Source organism: Vidua macroura, chromosome 3 (assembly GCF_024509145.1).
Source record: "Vidua macroura isolate BioBank_ID:100142 chromosome 3, ASM2450914v1, whole genome shotgun sequence".
Lineage (NCBI taxonomy): Eukaryota > Metazoa > Chordata > Aves > Passeriformes > Viduidae > Vidua > Vidua macroura.
In genome coordinates, this window is record NC_071573.1 from 45014476 (window position 1) to 45022636 (window position 8161).

Here is an 8161-nt window from a genome sequence, read left to right on the forward strand (position 1 = left end):
GGATAAAAATAAAGGACTAAATTTTCAAAATATTCAGGTCACTGAAATAGGCTTTGGTGTTCATTATAGCAGGTGCATGTGGCAATAGTACCCATGGGCTGTTCCAGACAATGTTTCAGTGAGGTAATGAATAGCACTTATTAAAATTTAACACTGTTGAGGCAGAAGGGTTGCCTGGAAAATGGACCTGTCCAAATAGCATGGCTGGGTGGGAGTATCACAGATTAGATGGTTTTGCCTGTGTTTCCTCATTGAGGAGTAGTAATTCCTGCTGACTTCACTGAGGTAATGCAGGCTACAAGCAATAAATGCCATGGCTGAGGGTGTCTGGTACAGTGTGCTGGTTTGTGCTCCACTCCCAGAGAAGAACTATTAGGCCTCTGAGCTGTCAGGACCAACCAGAAAAACACACAGCTTTTCCCTGCAGAAATGAAGAGAGAAGGGTGCCTGTTTCAGTGCTCCCCTCTACCATGTGCTGGCTGTAAAGCCTGTGTCCAGGGAAGAGGTTGCCTGGGTCCTCCATCCTGCTGAGACATTTTCAGGGAAGCATTGGAACTTATGCCACCCTACAGTTAAACATTAAGCTCCTTTAAACTGTAGGATCCAAACAGCACAGGAAATACACAAGGTAAGACGCAAGTGTTGTTTTCAGGTACGCCTGAACATCTGGGTTAGAATGTATTCTATGTATTAGACACTGCAAAGATGGGCCTCTCACTAGTATTGCTCTCTAGGAGCCTAGAACCCTGAAAAGCCAAGCTGCAGTAGATCCTAGCTATCAGCTATGGATACAGCAGGAAAAAGATCCTTTCCCAGGTCTTCAACCCTACTTCTTCCACAGATGATTACTTCTTGGGCAGCAACTAGGCAGCATCTGAAACTCATCCTAAGTACCTGCCCTGTATCATCCACATGCAGGCAGCTACATCCAGCATCAGACATCCCTACTTTAGTGAAGAATCTTGGCCTGGAGATGATGCGCACTTTCCACTAGGTCTCCTATGGGCTGGAATTATTGCGTTGCAGGCATGAAGACATTCACTGCTACAAATGATAACAGCCTCAGAAACATCTCCAGTCTCTAGAGCCCAGCTGCCTAAGGCAGAGCCGAAGAGCAGTGTGTCCAGACCAGGCTCCAGCACACTGGCCCACTACATGCAGTCCAAGCATGCACATATTGTTCCATCCAAACTCATAGCCCAGGGTAAGGAGGCCTCAGAGAGCAGTGCTGTGCTGTGTGTATGTGCTAGGGCCCAGGAACACAGAGTCAAATGAAGCTGAAGCTGAAAGCTGCTTTGATAAGTTAATGTGACCTTTCTGTGAATGGGTAAGAGGGTGCATGAGCTGTCGGAGAGAACGTCACCACTGCTAGGTCCAAGTTTTTGTCTGCCACTGTAACACAAGTTCAACTCAGCCTGTTGCATAAAACTGATTTTACAACAAGTACACAAATTCTACAGTGATCCAAACTGTAGAGAGGTAAAATTAAGAGAGGTAAAAGGATGTACACTATTGCCCAATTGCACCACTAAACTAAGACTGGGATTGGGCCCTAGTGTTGTATTGTGTTTGCTTTTACTATTGTTATTACCCTTGTTGTTAAGATGGTTTGCCCCTGTTGCTCCCCCATATCCCTTTGGTTCCTCCCTTGTCACTCTTCCCTTAGACTGCCCCTTGACTCAGCAGAACTGCTGAGTCATTCCTGTGTCCCCTCCCTGGTGCCATGTCCATCACTCGGCAGCCCATTCCCACCACCTGGAAACTTCCATCAGGAGCGTCGAGTGATTGGATCAGGACCAGGGACCCCTCCCCTACCTTCCCCTAATAGGTTGTCATCCCTATCTGTTTCCCTGAAAGTCACTCCCCGGTTTGACCCTATTGGCTGTTCTCCCCTTCCACTCCCCCCTTTATAAGTCGCCCAGAGTCCCTCTCAGGGCTCTCCTCGGTCGGCTGGGATTAGGTACAGTTGGAGCTCCTGGAGCTATCAATAAAACCTGACGTTTGCCCCCGAGGAGAGTCAGCCTCCTTTCTCAGTGGTTTTGCCGTCCCGTTGCTCCTCCGGAGGCACTCCTTGCAAGCCCTTCGGGGAACCCAAAGGAAGTGCCTTCTGCCATCGTCGTGTCGCCCGGCCGGGCCACTCGAGCGGGATCCGAGTGGACATGATGGCACCCTAGTCAACCAAAATCAGAAACTATGGAAATATAGCCCAACTACTGTAAAAAGTAATTACAGACAGATCATTTAGTGTTGAATCCATTCTAAGTCTGTATGTTTTGAAACTGGCCCAGAGAATGCTGGTGGGCTTTGCTGACACCATCATTTCCTGGGTGCCCAAGAACTGGCACAAAACCAAAACTGGTCTCAGAACTGGTAAGATGAGGATGGAGGCCTGGACACCCACAGTTGTGTGAGCCCACTTTAGCTACTGCATTATTTTATTTCCCACCATGACCACCTTTAAGAGCAGACTCCAAGCTGGGGGAAGAAGGACAAAAAATTCTACAGAGTAGATGGAAGAGATATAAAGTATTTTGTGACTTGAACCCTTATTTTTCAGTACAAAGTATTAAGTATATAATTTGTCTTTTCAACATCTTGAACAAGTGATTAAAAAGACCGATTCTGCTGGGTGACTGTCGCAGGACTTAGGAGGGCAAGGTCACTTTATCGAAAACGTTGAATTTTATTTACTGTACTTCACAAAAAAGGTCATGTTGACATCCTGAATTCTCTGAGCTAGTACATTTCTTTAGTGTAAACACAATCCTATGAATAACAGGTAATTACCTTTCTACAAAGATATGGCATAACTTGGAATATAATAGGAGTTTGAAGAAGCATGCTATATATATAATTATATAAGACCATATAAGTATATACATGGGCATGTGTATTTATGTACATATATGCAGCCCTAATCCCCATTGGACTGATATCTCTTAGAGAAACCAAGCTGCTTTCTGGATAATGTCATTGGTAAACCTGATGGCAAATATATACTTTTTCCATCACATAAAACGCTTATCTTAATAAAACAGTTATCTATCAGTTATTCAACCTGGACACCAAGATCATTGGTTAGATATGAATACTTATTGCAACTCTAAGGAAAATTATATTTATGCTGAACAAGGATGACTCACTCAAGAAAGAAATTGTGCCTGATCATGCATATAAACTTCCTTGATTCTAAATACTACTACTTCATGATGCAAACCTTCCCCCAAACATAGGTCCAAACTAGGCACATTCATTCCTTTGCTATCACAAATCAGTGGTCTTAACCTTTGTGAACAGTGTTGCACCATTAAGTAAACAGCATAAAATGGGGTTTTTTTGAGCAAACCACTAAATCTCAAGCCTCCTCCCTTCCCTCTCAAGTAGAATTTAGCCAGGCAGGTTTTGTTGGAAATGGCATGAACACGGACACAGAATTTGCTGACTCTTTTTTTCTCCATAGCAATGTATCTACTGACACCAGTATGGCTGCTGATAAATTTTAAAGACTTAAATACATCTGTACTCTCTTATTCTATCTCCATCCTCCTGCCAAATTAAGACAGGAATGCATCCCCTCTTCACAGATTATTTTTTTCCCTGAAAAGTCAGGCTCTGTTGTTTCAACTTTTATAAGTTTTACTTTATTTGACACAAATCTACATGATTCCATTTAGCCAAAATAGAACACCTTACCCACTGGAAACAGAATACATGGCAACCCATCTGACTGCTTCTGAACTTACCTACATTTCTGTTAGTGCCTGTGAGGAGGTGATACTTATAAATTCACATCCTGCCTGCCCACAGGACCATGACATTCAATTAGAGCCACTAGCAACCTTGCACTAACTTCTGCAAAAGCTTGCGAATTGAGTATTTAGAAACAATTGATCAGAAAAATTTTCTTCTATAAAAGGAAATGTATTATGTTCCAGCCTTCACTTAACAGATAGACCAAATAATGAAGGATTCTACTTTTTATCAGTTTCATTTAAAAATATTCTAGGGGCAGAATCATTAATAGAAGTGAATTCAGAGAATCTCACATTTATGGCAATCTTTCTTCATGTATACATAATTTAGGACTGATCAGACTTCAAACTTGCCATAACCACTGAATTTATATCCATGCCAAATTTGAAGAAAGGTTCTGAAGGACAAATCAGTTCCCTGCTGCTATTCAATATTCAGTTGTCAGGGTAACACAGCTTTGATACTGCCTCACGTTTTCCCCATTTAAGTTTCTACTGCCTCCCACACTGTCCTGGTTCATTCCACCATTCCTCACCACCACCTCCTCTGTTCCCTGTACTGTGAGGTCATGCTGTACATATGCCAGAGCAGAACAGGTTTGGCAGGATAAGTATTGCCTGGTAACTAATTTTATTTACCCAGCTTCTGGGACTTAAGGTTCTACAACATGATGAGAGGAAGGACTTTTTCTTCCAAGACTGATGGAAAAATTTTTGTGATCTGGCCAAGGATTACTCTTTTTGGGGGAAAAAAAATGGAAAATAAATCATCCTTTCAGTCAACTTGAAGTGCATATAAGTGCATATAAGTAATTTTCAGTTTTTGTTTTGGTGTTGAAAATATTTTATAGTCTTGATATAAGTAACGGTGCCAAACATGGGTGTTTCCCTTTCCCCAGACTCCCTTTTCCTGCTCACTGACTAGAACTCAGCGATTGCAGCAGTAGAGCCTCCGTGTCAAATCTCCTCTTTGGCCTATGCCACCCAGCACAGACCAAGCTCTGGGCACTGGAGCACTGCTGTGAGCTATTCTTGCTTTTCACTGAAGCTACGATTTTTATCTATTATCATTTTCAGTCACTGGACAAAAGACTAGAGTCCAGTGATCCCTCTCTCTGGTCACTGTCTGCCACCAAGCTGTCCTCTTCCTCTAGCCACCACCTCCTTATCTTCTGATGTCTCAAACCCTTCAGCATTTAATTGGAAATATTTCTGTAATTAAAGATTATTCTGCTTAACCAGAAATCTCAGAGAAGAACAGACTGCCATTAACACAAAACTTCTGTACTTCAATTTCACTTCTCCCAACAGAAAATGTCAGTGATTCATACAGCTCTGAAAGGGCCTTACACTTCTTATGTACAAGAGAGGGTTTTCTCAGCCTCTGGACTGTGCCACAGAGGCTGCTAGCCCAGTGATGTGATAGGGGAGTTGTCCTACCTCCCTAGGCAGCAGTGTTGGAGACTACTAATTTTCTCTGTGGTTTTCTAGCACCCCAGGACATAACTGTGGTTTCTGTCTCAGTTCTATGGTAGATTAGAATGTCTGCCTTCTTTTCTGCCCCTGTAGACAGGCAGCTTGTATTTGCATTTTCTGTAGCTCTGAGGGAGTTTTGTGCAATGGAGAGCACCAGTAACTACCCAGTAATGGGTTTTTTCATTCTGCTTGCAGCTGGGCTTCTCCAGTAAGGAGCCCAGTCACCACAGAGCATTGCTGGTGGACAAGCAATGTGGTGATGTGGTACACTTTATTAACTGGATTAATGTTTTACTAAGACAGATGATCACTGTAGAATGAAACTTTTGCTGGGGAGAGGCTGTTCTGTAACAGCCTGCTCCCCGATTTCAGTCACTCCCTGCTGAAGCATGTTGTGACTTCCTATTGTACAGGACATAACATGGAATTCACTACACTGAATCCTTGAGTAGCCTAATCTTTGACTAGCAAAACATGAAAATGGATATAGCACGCTGTGGAATGAAGCTGGAATGCCATAACTGCATTCACATGTGATATTATCATGGTAAATACAATCACTCAAAATCACAAAACTGAATATGAAGACACCTTCCTATCCCAAAGAAATCTATAATTAAGTTATTAGTTATGTTAAGTGCTTTGAGTTAAAATATGAATATCAATAATGGTGGCTAAAACTCAGACTGTACAGATGTTTGCTTTGGAAGCAAGAACTGAATGCTTTGGTGACACAGCTGTGACGCTCTGCCATTGTTCCCCTCAGCCCATGCCTCTAAAAAGCTTTAGAGATAAAAATTGAGTTAGGAGAGTATTGCAGGCTCTGTTCAGCAGAGAGTTCTCCTTTTCTCTTCAGCCCAACAAGCCTCTAAGTGTGACAGTCTTCAAAAAATGGAGAGTGATTGATTCATAAAAATGGAAAACTGAAGGAGGCTGGTTCAGCTTACCCAGCCACAGTTTCCTATAACTGAAGAGAGGTGTGTTCTTAGGCAAACATTTTCTAACCTTTAAACAAATATTTGGCTTGAAGGTTGGGAAAATTCTGTTTTATAGGAAAGACATGACCACTGCCTATCACGGGTACCACACATGTGTTCTTTGAGTCTGCCTGCTCAGCCTGTCTCCTGTGTACCTCCCACATCTCCTCAGTGCTCTACTGACCAACCATTCAAGCAGCTGCTGTTTGCATGTAAGAGCACTTTTACATTTTAATGAAACATGGGGGTGGGGGATGTGTTGAAGGCCATGGAATGACCCAGCTGTGGCTGGCAGTGGGGAATGGACCAGGAACTGGATGAGCTGTTCTGTCAGGCCAGATTTATCCCACAGCTTCATGTAGCTATTGTAAAAAAGGAAACCTTGACATATCATTTTAAGTTTTTATCCTGAAAATTCTTTTTTCTTGGCCTTTCATTTTTCTATTCTTTTCCCACAGTAGTCCTTTAAGCTTCGAGGGGTACCTCACAGCTTAAGATAGGTTGCTGGATTTTATTTACTCGGTCCAAACTCCCTGGCTCAGCCCTAGTAAATTTCTAATTTGCAAGTTACTCCTTTGTGTCTGTATAAATTGCCATCGGCTGAGAGCTAGAGGGGCCATGGCAGAGCTTTGTGACTAGGGAACCCCCCTCTCTCTCCTTTACTAGAAGCTGTCTTTATTCACCCTAAGGGACAGTTTGGGAAGCTGTAATTTTTATTGCTCCTTTTCATCTGGTGGGGAGCCTCATCTGGCAAGTTTACAGTGTGTTTGCTGGTTGGAGTTCAAGATGGATGAAGAAAGAAGCATTCAGAGTGAAACTTGTGAAGATCTCTGGCTGGGGCTACACAGAAGGCTGGCTGCACAGTGCATTTGTATTCACCGTGGATGTGGCTCTGAGCACTAGCCAGGCACTCCACACTATTAAAAAGTAAGCGTCTCACAAGAGTAAAGACTCCTTTAGCTTGTTTGGGGAGCTGCTCGGGGTCACCTGGTTCAAACCGCACCCCCAAACAGGCCTCATTTTGAAGTTACAGACCTGAGGAAGGACTTCAACACCTGACATCTGGGTTTCTCCTTGAACTCATCACATCACTCAGCACTGAATGAAATTCACTCAGCACTGAATGAAATTCAGCCTGCTGCTTCACACTGCGTAACCTTATTCTGCGTTGAAACGTGAATGAATTAATAAATAAGTAAATAATAACACCACCAACAAAATAGTGGAAGGTGAAATGTACAGGGCTAATGCCTTTATTAATATTCAGCTCTTTATTAAAAAGATCAGCTGGGCAGGGGGCTCGACGCAGAGCTCGCCCCCGCGGTCGTAGCTTTCCCAGGCAGCCGAAAGGAAGGAGGTGTGCAGAGTCTGTCACTGGAGTCCCGAGCAGCAGCCATCCTTCCTCCTTTCCTTGTGGCACACCGGTGGCCCGAGCATGAGGAGGCATGGTGTGCAGAGTCTGTTGCTGAAGTCCAGAACAACAGCTGTCCCCGCTCCTTCCGTGGTGGCAGCACCAGGGCTGTTTCTCTTTCTATCGCCCTGCTTCTCAGAGCCTAATATAGTCTGTTCCTTCTTAGGTGATGGCGACAGTTAAAAGTCAATCAGGGGATGTGTTTCCCTCTTCCTCAGCTAGGGCATTTGCCTAGACTCCTCTACTGTGTTCAGTTTTTGATTTATATTCTTTTTTTCCTTCTAAAAATACTCCCATGATCCTAAGGGGTTTCTATTTGCATGTTAGTCTCAGAGTGGCAGCGTGGAGGGGTGGGGGGCCGGTTGTCCCCAGGTAGTTTAGAGAAAACAAACAGAGCAATTAGCTAATTAGCATTTCAATATCGGTACTTAGCTAGAGTTAGTAGTTTTCTTTTAGTGTTGCCATGGGAACTAGGAAGGCCCTGCCCGCGTCTCTGGGGAACACCTGGAAACTGTTCATAACAGAAGGAATTGCTGGTTTGGGGG